Here is a 17,206-nt window from a genome sequence, read left to right as displayed (position 1 = left end):
AAATTGGATATTGGCCTTTTTGTTATTTGTAATTATAAGGACTCTTTTTTTTTTTTTTTTTTTTTTACCTTTTTTTAAAATTCTTTGTGGATTTCACATTATGCATCCCAATCCCACTCATCTCCCCATCCCCTGGCATCTGCCCTCTGCTCTTGCAAATTTCCCCCTAAAATAAAACAAAATTTAAAAGAAAAAACAGAACCAAAATAACAAAAGAAAGAAAGAAAGAAAGAAAGAAAGAAAGAAAGAAAGAAAGAAAGAAAGAAAGAAAGAAAGAAAGAAAGAAAATCTCAGTGTAGAAGCTGTAGTGTGGCCCAGTGAGTCACACAGTGAACTCTTTAGTCCATACATTTTTACTTGTAAGTGTTCATTGCTGTGAGTCACTGATCTAGTTCAAGGCCTCTGGCTTCTGCTGCACTATTGATACTGGGCCCTCACTAGGACTCCTCTTGGATATCCTGTTGTTGTCCAGTGTGGTGGAGATCCTGCAGTTTGGGATCTGCAGGTCCAGCCCCTTCACATGTTCTAACAGTCCATAGATGAACTGGATGTTGAGGTGGGCCAACTCACAGCACTGGTCTGGGCCTGGGTGGCAGCTGGGTTGGTCAGCCTGCCAGCTTTCCCTCCCTCGGCCGAGCTCTCCAGTCCTGCCCCAGCGAGCTCACAAAATGCAGCCTGCAGCAAGGAGCGGGGCCAATTCTCCTGCTCTCAGATTATCAAATCCAGGTCACCCACGCTCCCACCACTGGGCCAGCTCTACTGTTTCGCCCAGGGGAGGTGCAGGGCCTGCTCTCTCGATTGCCATAGGGGGCATTCGAGGGGGCATATAGGGTGTGTCTCCTGCTCTCACGCCCTTAGGGCCGGCTCACCAGCGTCCCCGCCAACAGGGTCAGCTCTAGTGTGCTGCCCAGGGGAGGTGCAGGGCTCCTCTCCCATGTGCTGCAGCCAGTGAGGGGCAGGGCCAGCTCTCCCACTCTGTGACACCAGGGTCAGCTCTCCCACCTGTTACCTCCCCTACCCCAACCTGTGAGAAGCGACCCCCCTGCTGTGTTTATGATGGGTTTATCCTTCGAGCTGGACACATTTGACAAAAGTATGCTGTTGACTTATGTATGCATGGATCATAAATTACATTCTGCTGTACATTATCATTTTTTTTTCAAAAATGTATCTTTTATTTGCAAATGTGTGGGAGGTGCCAAAAGTCCTCAGGCTTGGTGGTTGGCACCTTCACCTGCTGAACCATATTGCTGGCCTCATCATCTTTTTCTTACCTGCTAAAGACTTTCTTTCTCTTTCTCTCTTTTTTTTTTTTTTTTTTTTTTTTGTAATTGGATTGCCAGTGATATACACTTTGCTTGCTCTTTCTGTTGGCCGGATAGCTGGAGTTTGGGAAATATTCTAACTGTCAGTTATTTTTGGGTTGGTCTAGAAGGGGTGAGTGGGGTATTGTGGTGGAAGACCTGAGGGGGGAGAAAGTTGTGTGAGAATGGGGGAAAGAAACAGAGCTGACCAGGAGGACAGTGGAAGGCCCATACCGTAAGGTGTTTTGTTTTCTTTTGTTGATGGGGGCGGTTATTGTGAATGGAGGGTGTCCAGTCAGTGAAGATTCCCAGGGAAGGATGATGTCATATAGGTGGGAATTTAGGATGGGCTGAGGACCTGCTGCTACCTGAGAGGTCAGGAGCACTGGCTGCTCTCAAATCAGACAGGAGAGGTCACTGAACCACTGAGCCCTCCAGGCATAAGAGGAAAGGCAGGGCCCAGGCTGGTGGCAAGGCTGCTCACAAGGAAAACCAGCAACTCTGAGGCTGTTCGATAGACAGGACCTGGGAGTGGCCGGCTCCAAGGCAAGGGTAGGGAGAATGCTCTTGGCACATGAGCAGGCTGCGAAGTCTGAAGTCCTGTGGAGAGTTCATCTGTGGGTAGGACTCTGGGCTGGATAGGGCTTGATGAGTCTTCAGCAAGTGCCTGGGAGGGGAGCATGTGGGAGTGAGATCACCCCGGAAGCGCAGAGCAAAGGGCTGGAGAGGCCTGGCCAGAACAAGAGCCCAGCGGCAGCTGTGTAAGAAGTGGATGGACAGGCGGGGCCAGCTGAGGAGACATGGCACATTTTAATGGACTCTCTGCCATTCTGGAATCTGAGCCTGAGTCGGGGGTGGGAGGTGGTACAGACAAGGCCTAAGGAATTATCCCTTCCTGCCTGCCTTGGAGGATACAGAACACGTGTGTACTGAAAGGGGCAAATGGTTTAAGGAGCCCAGTGTACTGGCTCAGTCCCCCAGGCCGGAAGGCCCAAGCTCCATTCCTGCAGGGAGTTGTCAACCCTGAGGGTGACATGGTTGGAGCGGCTTGTGTCTGTCTTCACTGGTACAGAGAGCTCTGGTCATCTCGGGGCTTTGCGGCTGTGGGCAATGTTAAGCATGGCACTCCAGGGGAGTGTGTGACCTTTTTGGTCACCCAGGAAGTGCCTTGGGTTGTCTTCCTTCTTCACCCTGTCAAAGTATACATGTTCTTTTTTTATGATTCCATGATTTGCTGATAACTACACACGCCTGGTTTTCCAGTCAATGATTGACAGCTGGTCAGAATGAATGGGCACTGTGAAGAAGATTGTCTACCTTTCCTATAAAAGTGAAAGTGCAAGAAATGCTGAGACCCAGCTGTAGTGTCAGCTCAGCTATGTGTCCTTGTCATGATTTTTGGCAGGGGAGTTTTTCTTCTATAGTATTTTTATTTAATAGTTTTCTTTGAGTGTATGAAGTGGGTATTTTAGCATCTTACCTTGATAATACCATCTGTGAGACTACAGGCTTGCTAGAGCGGTTGTCATTTTCTTAATGCATAGTCACATAAATGCTTAACTATTAAAAATATGTAAAAGTATTTTAAAAAAAACTTTAAATGTATACACCCACTTAGACAGACACAGCCTTGGATTTGTGTATTTGCAGAAGGGTAGGTAACCTTGGAGCCGAAGCTTCCTCCCAACTCTGTGCAGGAGAGGATAAATCTGTTTCCTCTACCTTCTTAGTGACTGGGAACCAAAAATGAAACAGACAAAAGACAGGTTAACAGGAGAGGCTGGATTTTTAAATGATTACATTAAAGGCCTAGATACCTAACTTAGTAGAGAAAAAGAGGAGCAGGAAAAGGCTTCTCTAGGAAGAATACGTAAGATTCTGTTGGGAAGAGAGAGAGATTTGAGGGAAGAAGTTTGTGATACTGTCTGTGTAGGTCCGAATGATCTTGCTGTCTTCAGGGCCATAAAACGGTCCCAGAGAAGGGATTGGCTGAGGTTTACTTTCTGTGTTCCCTTCCAGGAGTAGACACTTCCAAAGAAGGCATTTGTAGATGCTTTATTTCTCAGAGGTCGCTGCATTCTGTTGTGTAAAATCAGTTCTGTCTAAGAAGGCTTCGTTCGTATTTGCTGAATCTTTAAATGTCTTTACCATGCACCCTGTTTGGGGAGACTGAGTCTATCATGGGGACCCGAGGCTCCCTGATTAGGCTAGGCTGGCTGCCAGTGAGGCCCTAGGATCCAGTGTCTGCCTCCCTAGTGCTGGGACCATAAGCAGGTGCCACACAGTGAAGCTTTTTATGCATGTGCTGGGGATTGAACCCATGTCTTCATACTTGTACGGCAAGCAAGCATCTTACCCATTGAGCTAGCTCCCTAGTCCATGAACAGTTTTCTTAAATTAATAATATACTTTGAGCATCTTCCTGCTTAAATATCTTTTAAAAACAAGATCAGTGATGGTTGCCTGGGTTCCTCCGGCTGAGGTGGAGGATGCGCATATTTTGCTATTGTAAGTATTGGTGAGCTAGTGTGCTCCAGCAGATGTTTAGTGGGTGCCTTTTGGTGAGGGAGGGTAATTAGCTATGGAGACCACTCACTGACCACATGAGAGGGACGGATAAGTGGCTATATGAAAAGTGCTCACCCAGAAATCTCCCAGCCACAAAGTGAGGGCAGACAGACAGGAGAGCCTTGCGAAAAAGAAAGAGTGAACTTCCATGAGGAGCAGAGGAAATCTGGGGCACCGTGGCTTGGGGCCTCTGCCCAGGAGCACCAGTCCACAGACACAGGGGGTTTTCAATTTGACCAGGAATGCTTCCTCAGGTCACCTGACTCGAGCAGCCAACACAGAGATAGATTGTAGCAGGCTTTTTCTTTTTCTTTTGGGCCACCAACCAGCTCTCAAATCATGAATGACACAGAGACTTCTTACTAGTTATGAATGCTCGGTTATGCTTACTAGTTATGAATACTAGTTAGGCTCATTTTTGGCTAGCTCTTTTAACTTAAACTAGCCTGTTTCTCTTCTCCTTTTTACCTTTCTTTATTCTATATGTTTTTCTTTCCTTCTTACTCTGTGGCTGGCTGTGTGGTTGTGTGGCTAAGTGGCTGGGTGGCTAGGTGGCTGGCTGGCTGGCTGGCTGGCCCCTGGTGTCTCTCTCATTCTGTCCTCTCTCCTCCTCCTTCACTTCTCTCTGGAGCCTAGATTTCTCCTATTTATTCTCTCTGCCCGTCAGCCCCGCCTATCCTTTCTCCTGCCTAGCTAGTGGCCATTTAGCTCTTTATTAGACCAATCAGATGCCTTAGACAGAAAAGGCGAAACAAATGCAACATATCTTTACATAATTAACCAAATGTAGCATAAACAAAAGTAACACACCTTTACCCAGTTAAAATATTCCACAGCATAAACAAATGCAACACATCTTTACATAGTTAAAATAATATACCACAACTATAGAGACTTGGAGTTCCTTTTTTTCTTCTTTCAGGGGACTGAAACGAGCATGCTAGATAGGCACTCTGCTGCTGAGACACATGCCCAGGCTAGGTAAGTGCTCTGCTGCAGAGATATATGCCTAGTGCTGCTGACTTTTTTTTTTTTTTTTTTTTTTTTTTTTTTTTTTTTTGAGATAGTGTCTCACTAAATTGCTCAAGCTGGCCTTGAACTTGCTTTGTAGCCCCAGCATGTCTTAAAGCTGCCGTCTTCCTGCTCAGCCTCTCGAGTAGCTGAGTGCGGCCTGTGCTGCACTTTCATAATCACTTCCTGATTTCTTCAGGAAGCTGAGAGTAGCACCCACAGCTAGGGCTGTGGTGGGAGGAGGTTGGCGGTGGCATTGCCTATGGATTCTTACTCCATCCTTTGCCCTGGCTCTGAGAGATATCCCACTCCCCAGTTCTAAGACACGAGCATCCCGGAGGTAGTTAGTGCCTTTGGCCCTGCTGTGGTTAGCCATTGAAGACCTGACCCACCCACCTCCAGCTCTTTGCTCTGGTCCCTGGGAACCCATCTCCCGGCCAGTGTGATATAAACACCTAACTTGCCGGAGGGGGATCTGGGGAGGCTGGTGTCCCCCTTTCTGAACTTTCTGAGGGCCCATGCTTACAGAGCTCAGATTGCTGGCAGGGAATGGGGCCCTGCCTGGAAAGAGATCACACAGCTGCCTTGCCGCAGGCTTCTCCGAAGGAAAGAGCTTTTCCAGGGGCAGATTTAAAGACCTATGAGAGGTATCAGCCCCCTCCCCCGCAACCCTCCCATCACACTGCCTGCTACTTGCCCAGAGGTTCAGTATTTCAGCTCTGCCAGACCTAGAGTTTTGAGACGTTCTGATGGGAGAAAAAGCTTCAGGGTTCAACACAGGAGCCCCGCTGGCTTGGAGAGAAGGCCTGCCCTCTACCACAGTGTTGCAATGCCTCTATCCACAGCACATGGATGGTAGCAAGGTAGAGGAAGGGTATTTGCTGTTTACTGTTTGAGTCCCTGTAATTCCTCTGACCCTTAGTCTCCTCATCTCCCTGGAGCACGGGAACTGAGCCTTCACCCATAAGCTCCCAAGGGAAAGTGCCAGTGAGTTAGGAAAGCCTGGTGAATGAATGTCTGCAAATGTCTGTGCACAGCCAGCCTCGGGAAAGGCTGATGTAACGATAACAGGGTCCTATCTCCCTCCCCCACACTTCCCTCTCCTCCCTTGGGGCCTTAGGAGGGGCTCTTCTCCCAGGAGATGTCCCCTCCCCCTCCCATGCTCACCATGTGAGAAGACACCTCTCCCTGCCACCCCCTGTGCTGAAGGGCTTCCTCTGTGGGCAAACAGGAAGCAGCTCACCTCTCCGGAGCAGGAGGGACTCTGGCCATGCTGCCTATCTTGGGCCGTGTGGGCTGTGTGCTGCGGAGTGTGTGGTCAGGTCAGGATGTGTTTGGGTTCTCAGGAGGGGATGGCGGACTGGGGAGTCAGGTCAGGATGTGTTTGGGTTCTCAGGAGGGGATGGTGGACTGGGGAGAGACTCCATGAGCGGAAGGAGAAGGATGGCAAAGGTAAAGTTCACTACTTGGGACTCCAGGACCAGGGGCCATAATGTCCCTGTAGCGGGAGACCCTCTTGGCCTCCATCAAGGGATCCTCCACCCAAAGTTTTGCTTCTTACAGTATCAGGAGATGAAAATTATAGGAGGTGCATGCAGACTGAGGACTCCAGCAGTCAAGGATGTCTTTCATGGCCCCCTGCCAGGAAGGGGAAGGAGAGGCAGAATTCCCTTTTGTTCTGAAGTGACTAGGGAAGAGCAGTCTGTTAAAGGCAGGGACAATCTTGTCAGGTACTCCACTGTCAAGTAAATGCAGTTCACGGTCATGGGGAGGCTGTTGACCCCTAAATGAGCAGAAACTGGGATTGAGGAAGCAGACAGATTGCCTGAGCAGCATCAAACAGCTTCAGGGAGCAGAGTGTGCTGTGGACCCCTAGGGAGGCAGAGCCCCCAACCCCCAAGTCAACAAGACGACCCTGTTCACCTCCTTGTCTCTTAACACACCATGACCACCTGCCTCAACCGTCACCTCCCAGCATCACTCGTCCTGAACTCTAGGTGGCCATGTTCAATGAAGGCCCATGTTCCTTTTTACCTTCTTTGATTTCCCAGTAGCCTTCAGCACAGTTGACCACTTCCTCCTTCAGAAGCAACCTTCTCTCTCTCTCTCGGGTGATAACACTGTCTTCTATTCTCGCATCTTCTTGATAGTCCCTCAGTAGCCTCCTTTACAGACCTCTCACCTCCCATCCTAGTGGGCCCCACCACCCCTGGCTCAGATACCTCTCCGGGGCCACACCAGCCCCTAAACTCCAGGCGTGGTGTTCAGTTGCCTGCCTGAATTTCAGAGATATCTAAACCCAACGTTTAAAAAGTCGAACTCTTGCCGGGCGGTGGTGGCGCACGCCTTTAATCCCAGCACTCGGGAGGCAGAGGCAGGCGGATCTCTGTGAGTTCGAGGCCAGCCTGGTCTCCAAAGCGAGTTCCAGGAAAGGCGCAAAGCTACACAGAGAAACCCTGTATCGGAAAAAAAAAAAAAAAAAAAAAAAAAAAAAAAAAAAAAAGTCGAACTCTTGATCTCCTCCCAAAAGCTTCGTCTCCCGATGCTTTTCCACTTCAGCGAGTGCCGCTGTTAGCCCTGTCCAGTCACTCAAACCAGAAGTCCGGAAGTGGCCCTTGACTTCCCTCCCACCTTCTAACCTCTTCTCGGCTTGAGCAGCCAGACTTCTCAGTTGTCCCCGGTTCCTAAGCCCCCAGTCACAGGCCCTTCCCTCTCTCCCAAAGACGGTGCCCTCCCTTACCTGGACACCACCCCCACCCCAAAAGTCGCCTGACCCGGGGTTTGCTCTCAGGTAGCCCCGGACGGTTGTTCTTCGTTTAGTAGGCAAATGATTCTAAAAACAAATGCATAAATATTCCTTTGGCCCTTGACTATGACTACCAACTTCCAATGCACCTTGGTCTACGGTTGTGGACGCAGTGAACTCCAGCGGGCCCTGCCCCTCCTTGTCCCTGGTGGGGACTTCTCCCAGTACCAGGCGGACTGACTGTTACCTGGACATTAGACTTTTCCCATCGCAGATAAGGAATTGGACCTTCAGCCTACACTGCTCTTCTGTGTTGGGCCCGCTCCATGTGGGTATAAATAATATACCTCCTCCGCCTGGGCCTCCCCTGCCGTCGGTGGCAGTGGCTCACCCTGCCACCCTCCCTGGTTTCTCTCCACCCCTTCCTGCCTGCACTCTAGGCATTCTGTGAACAGACAGACGCTGGTTAACTAGTGTGCTCGCTGACTTTCTGTCTCTAGATTGAAGGCTCCCTGCGGACAGGCAACATGTTTTATTCCTGGCTGGTCAGCAGCCTCCAGTGTGGGGTCAGGAACGCAGAAGGTGCAGCTGGAGTCGAGGCTAGAGCCTGGGGAGAGAGGTCTGCTTCTAGGTGACACATTTAGGTTTCAGGTTTCCCCAGCTGTGTGGGAGTGGTAAAATCCTGACTGCAGGAGGCATTGCAGCTTGGATGAGAGAATGGACCAGGAGATGTTGAATTGGAGGTGTTTGTGAGATTAAGCTGTGCGCAACACTTGCCAGTCTCAGAAAGTGGTTGGTTTGGGCCTGCCAGAACCACTTTCTGATTTCATCTGATGTATCAAATAGACAAAAGTTACGGGAAACTGACAAACTGCCGTATTAATTCTGTCCTGACTTCCTACTTTATGTCCTACCTTAGTAGCAGCCCGCAGATCCAGGTCTGAAGCAGAATCCTTGTCTCCTCTCAAGGCGGCTCCTGGAGCAGAACCTACTCCCCTCTTGGCCCCTGGGTGGCCCCCACCTCTCATTCTCTTCCTCACCCTGACCCTGCATCACGAGAGCTCAGGGTGGGTGGGGTGGGGGATGGGTGACTTGAGCAGGACTAAAAGCCCTACCCTCTACCCCACCCTCTGCACTATCAGCACTCCCTAAACCTAGCCTTGGCCTGTACAGAGCGGCCATGGGCCTGGGGGAAAGCCCTAGGGGCCCAGAGCCGAGGATCCTAAGACCTTCCACACCCAGAGGAGGATGTGGGTCCAGGTAGGAGCATCTCTGTGGATTCCCTCCATCCATAAGAGGAGGACAGCTGGAGGAGGACTGAGCCGGAGTCAGGCCCTCTCAGTGCAGGCCACCCGCGCACTAGGCCCATGGCTGAGGCCATGACAGCCCCACTGTTGTGGGCAGGCCAGTAAAGAGGGAGGCAGGTGGGTTTGTGAGAGCTAGAGCTGTGCCTAGGGTAGGGTCTTTGGATCCTCAGCAGAGAAAACGGTGGAGCTGAGACTGAAAGTGTGGATTGTTTGTGTTGGATATGGCTCCCCACTGGCCTCCATGTCGGACTCCTAGACACTGTAGCCTGACCCAGGGACTTGTGCCTGGAACTCAATTGTTGTGACTAGGTAATGATTAGTTCTCGCGCTCAAGAGGCTTAGTTTGAATCCTAGCTTTGCAACTTCCCGTTTGTGCAAGCTGAAGCCAGCTGCCTCTGAGCAGTCGCGCTTATGAGGTCAGAGTGAGAACAGGCTAAGGAGCTTTGGGGAGGGGGTGGCCTTTGGTAACATAAGGTAATATCTCAGGTGTCGCTATCGGTGGCAACACAGGACATAACCATGTAAACATTGAAATGTCATACATGAAAAACAAAATGCTTGACTTGAGGCCCCTCTGCCTCCCATTGCTAACCCTCCAGGGGACCAGGCAGAGACAGACCTGGGGCAAAACCACACGGAGGAAGGAGGAGGGGCCTGTTCACAGCCCAAGCCTCAGTATCTTCCCCTTTCTCCCAGGCCCTGGTGTTATGAGGAGAAGAGGCCAATCTGTGGCAGGTTCACTCTGGGATGGCGCTCCAGGGTCACGGCTTCCAAGGAGCAGGCGACATAGATAGGGTATGAGGCCCTGGGAGATGCTGAAGCCGGAAGTGGAGGCCCTTGTCTTGTGGGCAGGAAGTATGAGGTACTGAGCTGCTCTGAGGGCTGGGGAGCCCCGGAGAGCGAGCGAGAGAGAGCGGGAGGGGTATGTGTCACGGTGGTGAGGGGAACGGAAGTCGGAAGCATCAGCCGCCCCTTTCGCAGGCGGACAAGTGTGCGGCAGAAAGTGTTCCTGGGGCAGGAGAGTCCAGGAGAGCTCCTGAAGGTGAGCTAGGTGGCCTTACCGGGAGTGGGGCTGGCGGATCTGGGTTAGAGGACCAGAAAATAGAGTTTTACGAGGGCCCGCATGGTTGCAGCTAAGGACAGGTACGCCCGATGGAGACAAGTGTCTGGGCTTGCTTGATCAATAACTACTGTGTACCTGATGTGAGCCTGACCTCACCCGACCCTTGCCTTCCTATCTTCCCTCCCTCCACGCTATCTGTCCCCTGTCTAACTCTATCTGGCCCCTCTCTGATGCCTGTTTCTCCCTCCTTTCCCCAGGGCCTCTAGAAAGCTGTTAGGTGAAGGGTGAAGGGGCAAGGTAACCTATCTTAAGTCTTCATGACTGCTGTGGTTGAGGTCCCAGCTGGCCTTGACTGTAGACCCCGGAAGGCTGGATTCCCCCGGAGGGGGCTGGAGCAGCTCTGGGTGTGGTCACTTGCACAAATGGAGCCTGGGCTTCAGCCCTTAAAGTGCTCCCTGCTCCACCCTGTACTCTGGCCCCACCCAAAGAGGTTGGAGTCAGAAGGAGGAGCTCCTCTCCCCAGCGCCCCCTCCCCAGCGCCCCCTCCCTGGCCCCGCCCCCCCCCAACTTGTTCAGCCCTGATTTAGGACTATTTTCCTGATGCGTAAGAGGAACCACGTCACTCCCAAAAGTGTCCCTTTGTAAGGCCCACAAGTGCCTCTTGGAACTGGTCCTCAGCTCCTGCTTCCATATTCCAGGGCCTAGAATTCCATAGAGTCATTCTTCTACTAAAAGGCTGAGAAGATTGTCCCATCAGGACCAGGACTATTAGCCCTTAGCCCAGCCTGAAAGAACAGGGTCCAAACAGGCATGTCCGCAGCCCGCTGGGACTACGGAGCATCATAGCACCTCCTCCAGCTATGAATAGGAACCACTAGAGTAGAGATCACACCCCAGATGCTGGGGTGAGAGGACCAAGGAAGGGGACCAGGGGAGGCCTGACCTGACCTCCTAGGGGTCCTTTACCTTCTGAGGCCACAGCTGTTCCTGAGCTTTGTTTTAGGTCAGCTCCCCATCCCAACCCCTTCCCCCCACCACCACCACCACCCTTTGCTCTCTTTGTGAATCTTAGCTGGTTGATTATAATAATCTTTCACTGTTGGTTATGGGGGCCCCTTACCCGCCACATTTGCATGAAGGCTCCCTTGGGAGCAAGATGTGGGACCTCCCCTAGTCAGTTCTCACAGTGCTCTGGGCCCGAGTTCAGGTGGAGGCACCAAGTCCTGTCACTCTGTTCCAGGCAACTCCATTTGCTGGGGTGTCTTCACCGTCACCCCGATGATGGTTGTTACCTTCCTCCTCAGCAGTGGCTTCTCTCTGTGCTCAGCCTCTCTCTCTCTCTCTCTCTCTCTCTCTCTCTCTCTCTCTCTCTCTCTCTCTCTGTTGTTGTTGTTTGGTTTTTGTTTGTTTTGTTGTTGTTGTTGTTGTTGTTGTTTCAAGACAGGGTTTTTTTGTGTAGCCCTGGCTGTCCTGGATCTCGCTCTGTAGACCAGGCTGGCCTCAAACACACAGAGATCCGCCTGCCTCTGCCTCCCGAGTGCTGGGATTAAAGGTGTGCACTGCCACTACTCCGCTCAGTCTCTCATTCTTGAAAGCTAGATCTGTAAGCCAAGAGCAAAAAGCAAATCCATTGTAAAAAGGCACAATCCAGGTGTCTTCTCTGCTTCCTCCTGCTCTCTGAAGACCAAAACAATTTCTGGGCTGCGGGTGTTGCTCAGTTGCTAGTCTTTGCCTGATGTGCACAAAGCCCTGGGTTTGACCCCCAACACCAGATAAGCCAGGCATGGCAGAGCACACCTGTAATTCTAGCATTCATGAGAGTGGGGCATTAATATCACCCATGAGTTTGAGGCCATCCAGAGGTGGTTCCTAAGGAGACCCTATGGTGGAAAAAAAAAAAAACCTTAAAGAAAACAGAAAAACCTTCCTTGAAGCTCTAAGGTAGGGTAAGAGAGACTGACCTCCTGGTCCTCTGGGTGCCACTTACCTCCCACCAGTTATAAGTACAGTTTAGCCCTGTGATATTCTCCCTGAAAAATATCCTCCTAGTGAACATTACCTGAAATGCAGAGCTCAAGACTGCGGTAGAAGATGTACAATGAAACAGTGCTTCTCTCTTTCCTACCTCACTGTCTGCTCACTCCTCTACCTGTATCTTCTGCAACGTTAAGTCTTTTCCTGGCCTGGCAGGGCCGTTCTGCGACTCCCAGAATGTGTCCTTAATCATCGCAAGACTCCAAAAAATGAAGACCTGCTTTATTTATTTAGAGGCGACAGAACCCAGTTCATGAGGCATAGTCTTTTTATTGCTGCATCCTTTCCTTGCAGCTTTGTTTAATACCTCGGATCAGAGATTTTGAAAGAGACTTTACTGGTCAGGATGAAGAGTTTAGTCAGTAAAGGAGCCTGCCACTAAGCCCAAGGACCAGAGTAGGATCCCTGGAATCCACCTGGTGGGAGGAGAGAACTGATGCCCCCAAGTCGTCCTCACACAGAAATACAAAATAAGCTAATCCATGTAAGAAAGAGGTGTGAGGGGGGAGATTTCACTGAACTCGGGAGGTGGAGGAAAAAAATACCTGTGACATACATGTGCTCTGCTTTCTTATTTCTTCGTGGGGGAGGAGGGGAGACTAGTCTCGGTTTTCACCCAGATAACTGTTAGGGCAGCTACAATGGCCATTGGAAGGACTACACCCTTCAGGTCATCCAACCCATCCATTCAGGGAGGAATCCTGAAGAACTAAAGAAGGGGAGATGTGCACTGACTTGTGGGTGGGGAGCAAGTGCTGCTTAGGGGAGCCTTACACCTGGCTTCAGACCCCAGCTCTCTCACTTGTTTGCCAGCTAGAAAACTCTGTGGGTCCCGCCGAACCTTAGCTTCCTTGCAAAGAGAAGCGGGTGTTTAGGTTTGCCTCATTCCTGGGGAGCCTGGGGAGAGATGAGCTCATAGCTGTAGCCCATTTGCAGGGGCTGGATCACATTAACTGTACCTTCTCCCATGGTGTTGGGTTGCCAGATAAAACACAGAATTTGCGTTTTATCAGTTAAATTTGAATTTTTGATAAATTAGTAGGGTGTTTCAAGCATGTCACAGATATTGGGAGTGCTGGGTTTTTGTTTTGTTTTGTTTTTCATTCTTTTAAAAAACATTATTGGATATCAACCCAGGGCCTTGCACATGATAGATAAATACTCTATCTTATACGCTCAGATCCCTTGTGTGTTTATCTGGTAAATTTAGCAACCCCACCGTGAAGGTGTACACTACCCATATGGCCTGGCCTCCAGGAACTGAGGCTTTGGCTTCAGGCTCTAGAACCCCAGGGATCATAAAAAGAGACCTGAACTTCTCAAGTCAAGACCAGTCTTGAACTTTTTGACCCACTTGAACTAAGGGATAATGATATGATTCCAGGGTGGGACTGGGGAACATGATCCACCACCCCAGCAATGAGACTCCACAGTGAACAGGAAGCCCAAGGGAACCTGCCTTTTCCAAGCTTACTTCCAGGCAACAAGAGCCCTCTGGGTAAGCACTGAGAGTTGAAGTAGAGCAATGTGGAATGCAGTCAGATTGACTTTAGTTGTTTTAAAAGAATCTTGGCCCGGTCAGACCACATACCAACCAGCAGCTTTTGGATTTCCTTAACTCACCTCTCTTCCCCTTGACCTCAACTTCCCTTGGCCTCCTAAACCCCTCTCTCCCTAGATCTTTCAGATACCAGACCTCAGAAATCTGCTCTCTCCTCTATGGTCTCCAGAAAATTGTAGTTTCTCTCATCCTCCCCGCTCCCCGCATCTTTGAAAAATTCCAGAGAGGAACACTGGATTTCTTCTGGGAAGGCAAACCCAAATGAAACACAATATTCAATGATGTCCATGGCAGCCATGAACATGTTCCGTTACTGCTGCTGCATGCACACGCATGCATGTATGTATAAGTACCTATTTGCAAAGAGATACATGGGATTCCCTCTAGGCTTTGGTGCCCCCGTTCCCATCCCCAAGATCATGCATGGACGCGTCCTGTCAAATGAATTCTGTAGTGAGAGCAAGTGAGTCATCCTGGCTGGGTGTTCAGATGGGACCTGAGGCTGAAACACAGTAAGATGTGATGTGTGGGGGTCAGGGAATGAGGACAAGAGAAGGGACTACACACAGGAGGGGAGCCAGGCATGCATACAGGGAGCAGGTCTTAGCTGGGAGGGCAGGGTGTGAAGCTCTGCCTTGGGGTCTGGGAAGAGAGGTGGTAGGGCCGCGTTGTCTCACACTCCAGCACCTGTAACCAGAGTGCTTCTTTCCATGCCTCTCTTCTAGCTTCAGTGTGGATCCGTGGTTATTTGTTGTGCCCAGTGGCCTGGTTACTTGAGGAAGCCTTAACATGGATTTAGTCCATGTTCACCTTTGGCTCGGTCATTTTCTACCAGGCGGGCCCAGGGGTGATGGCTGCAATTCGGGGAAGTTGCTAATATAAGAGCATGTCTTATATATTAGCTTCCTGTCACTCTAACAAATATTTGAAAAAAAATTACCTATAAAGAGAGGATTGTGTTTCGGCTCACAGTGGTGAAGGTTCTAGCCTGTAGCTGACTGGCCCCACTGGTTTGGTTTTGTGGCAAGACATCATGGTGGAAACACATGGCAGAGCAAAGCCATTCCAGTCATGGCCCGGTCCCTTTCATGGGCATGCCTCCAGTGACCCCTCCCTCTAGGGGAAGTCTTGTCAAGTTTCTAGTGCCACCCACTAGTGCCAAGCTGAAGACAAGAATATAATGGATGAACCTTTGAGGGTCCAAACCGCAGCAGGTTCTGAGGTGTATTTGTCCCTTCCCTAATAGGGAATAGTAGGACTCTGAGGCCTCTAACAGAGAACACTCAGGGCAGAAATGAGCAGGTGCATAGGGAACAAGGTAGCCCATCTTGCCCTTTTGACATAGCAAAGGCTGTAAGTCCTCAGCCGACAGTCCAGGGTTGGAGATATGTGATGGGAAATGGAAGCAAGGGCGATGAGTGGAGGCCAACCTCCAATACCTGGAGAAAACTGACAGGCAAGACCAAATTCCATCCATTTGATTCAGGGCCGAGCTTAAACATAGGAAATGGTTCTGCTTTTTCTGGAAATCTGTCTTTGGGAGAGTCTGACTTAACAGGAAATAATAGAGGGACCTGAAGCCTGGTGAGGGGCCCTTCCCAGGGTGCTAAAATGTCAGAACTTTATTATCATTGGGCAACTCTAGTTTCATATTAAGATAAAGTCAGAAACAGAATGTTGTGTCAGGACAGAGGGAAGAGGGAAATCCCAGATAGGGATGTAAACGGAGGCTTTTCTCTGTCCCACTCTGTCCTGCAGCCACTTCCAAATAATCAGTCAGAGGCTTATAGTAATTATAAATGCTCAGCCAGTAGCTCAGGCTTATTACTAACTAGCTCTTGCATTTAGATTAACCCATGATTCTCATCTATGTTTAGCCACATGGCTTGTCACCTTTTCCCAGTACAGCATTCTCATCTTGCTTCTTCTGCATCTGGCTGGCAACTCCTGACTCCACCCTTCTTCTTCCCCTCCTTAGTTTTGTTTTTACACCTAACCTTATCCTGCCTGGCTATTAGCCAAACAGCTTGTTTATTAAACCAATCACAGCAACAAATCTTCACAGTGTACAGAAGGATCAATCCACAGCATAGGGACTCTATTTTTTAGGGTCTTTTAGAAATAGACTTTGAAGATAGAGACTGGCATACATATTAGCCCTACCTCATTTCTCTCTGGTATTCTCACACAAAGCCATGTCTTTTAGGTAATCTTAAATAGTAGGTAGATACCACCCAACCTTGGTGTATAAGCTCTGAGGATTACCATCTGTTGGGTGTCAAAAGTAGGCCAAGCCTGGGTTATCAGTGATGGCAGCTTCCCTCTGAGGTGGGGCCCTCCATAAATGACCCTCGGCCACAGGGCTGACTTTCTAGATCCATCCACTCACATCTCAGCAGCCAGGAGGGGTAGCTCCAGGTCCTGTGCTCATTCATTTATCCCTATACTTCCTTCTGCTTGACATGGAGGAATTGAACTGTCCCCATGGGTTTCTTATGTATTCTCGGGTGGCTACATACCAGTTAAGACCACCCCCACCCTCTCTACCACCTTCCTGAGGTAGGAACACACTTTGAGGTCTTGAGCCTGGGAAAGGGTCCAAGGAGGTGGCACTAGTGGAGGCCAGCTGGACAACAACGCCCCCTCAACCCAACCCCACCCCCGTGACACAGGGAGAAGTTCCTTCAGTGGGGGGGGGGGGGCTGAGGAAACCATAGAGTAAAGGGCGGGAGTCTGAAGTCAGAGCTGGGCCTCCCTTTCCAGCTATGGGCCATAAGCCGGGTTCAGGCTGTGGCTTCCTTGTTTGTGTGACAGGGGACAGCAGGTGTGTAGTCACCATCCAGGTGCCAGGTTATATGGGTGGTAGTGAACATAGGCATAGCTAACTGGACACATAGAAGGGCTGTTATTCTTGGCTATGTGGGAATCAGTTATAGCTGGAGACTGGGAACGAGCCTCCCATGTTCATTTATACTCCGTTCCCCTGCATACGTCAATGCAGTCTTCAAGTACACCTCCAGACTTTCAAGACAGAATCATGTCTGAAGAAAGTGAGAAAATGAAAGAAATATTTGATGAAGCCAGGGGTGTGCTTAACACTGGAAACATATGTCATACATCTGTATGCTTACCTCTGCACTTCCTGGGGACAACACAAGAGGGAAGCAGGTCCCAAAGCATGAGTTTCAGTGTCCAGTAGATTAAAACGAGTCAGTCACTAAGAGGAATCAGGGCCACTCTGGGAGCCGTGCATCTCACACAGATGGTGGAGATGGTGGAGGCTGCTTCTCAGCGGCATTCTATGTGGTCCTTGGCTGATCTGCCGAGGGCCCACCTCAACTGCTAGGAGTGATGCACCAGAAAGCTTGCTTCCCATTTGAAGCCTCAGGGACACACGGCCATTGCTTTCTGGTCTCACCCTCTCTGGAAGTGGAGACTCTCCCCTTTAGGAAGCAGGCGCTGTGCTCCTTGGTGGGGACAGAGGGGCCGGAGCTTCTCCTTCATGAGGCTGAGTGAGTGGGGGCCCTTTAGTTGCTTCTGCCTTAAGTTGCACGACTGTGCATAGCACACACGGAAGGCGCCTGTGAGCTGGCCTTGTGAACGTGCGGGTCC

General features: G+C 50.2%; 1 protein-coding gene across 7 annotated transcripts in view; it reads left to right on the top strand.

The window, feature by feature from the left end:
• The window catches only part of Psd4 (pleckstrin and Sec7 domain containing 4), a 39,438-nt gene that overhangs the window by 6,432 nt on the left and 15,800 nt on the right, over positions 1–17,206 (top strand). For 2 of the 7 annotated variants that reach the window (XM_076569311.1, XM_015999559.3), the window contains one exon: positions 4,795–4,853. The exons of 2 other annotated variants lie outside the window; for them this stretch is intronic. The gene's annotated coding sequence lies outside the window, so the exon portion shown is untranslated. Of the gene's footprint in view, positions 1–4,794; positions 4,854–9,632; positions 9,979–17,206 lie in introns of those variants that run through there. 3 more of the 7 variants (XM_076569310.1, XM_076569309.1, XM_006981074.4) reach the window with 3 other exon arrangements.

The sequence above is a fragment of the Peromyscus maniculatus genome, chromosome 4 (assembly GCF_049852395.1).
Source record: "Peromyscus maniculatus bairdii isolate BWxNUB_F1_BW_parent chromosome 4, HU_Pman_BW_mat_3.1, whole genome shotgun sequence".
Taxonomy (NCBI): domain Eukaryota; kingdom Metazoa; phylum Chordata; class Mammalia; order Rodentia; family Cricetidae; genus Peromyscus; species Peromyscus maniculatus.
Note: the sequence above shows the minus strand (reverse complement) of the source record. Positions and strands in the feature narration are given on the sequence as shown.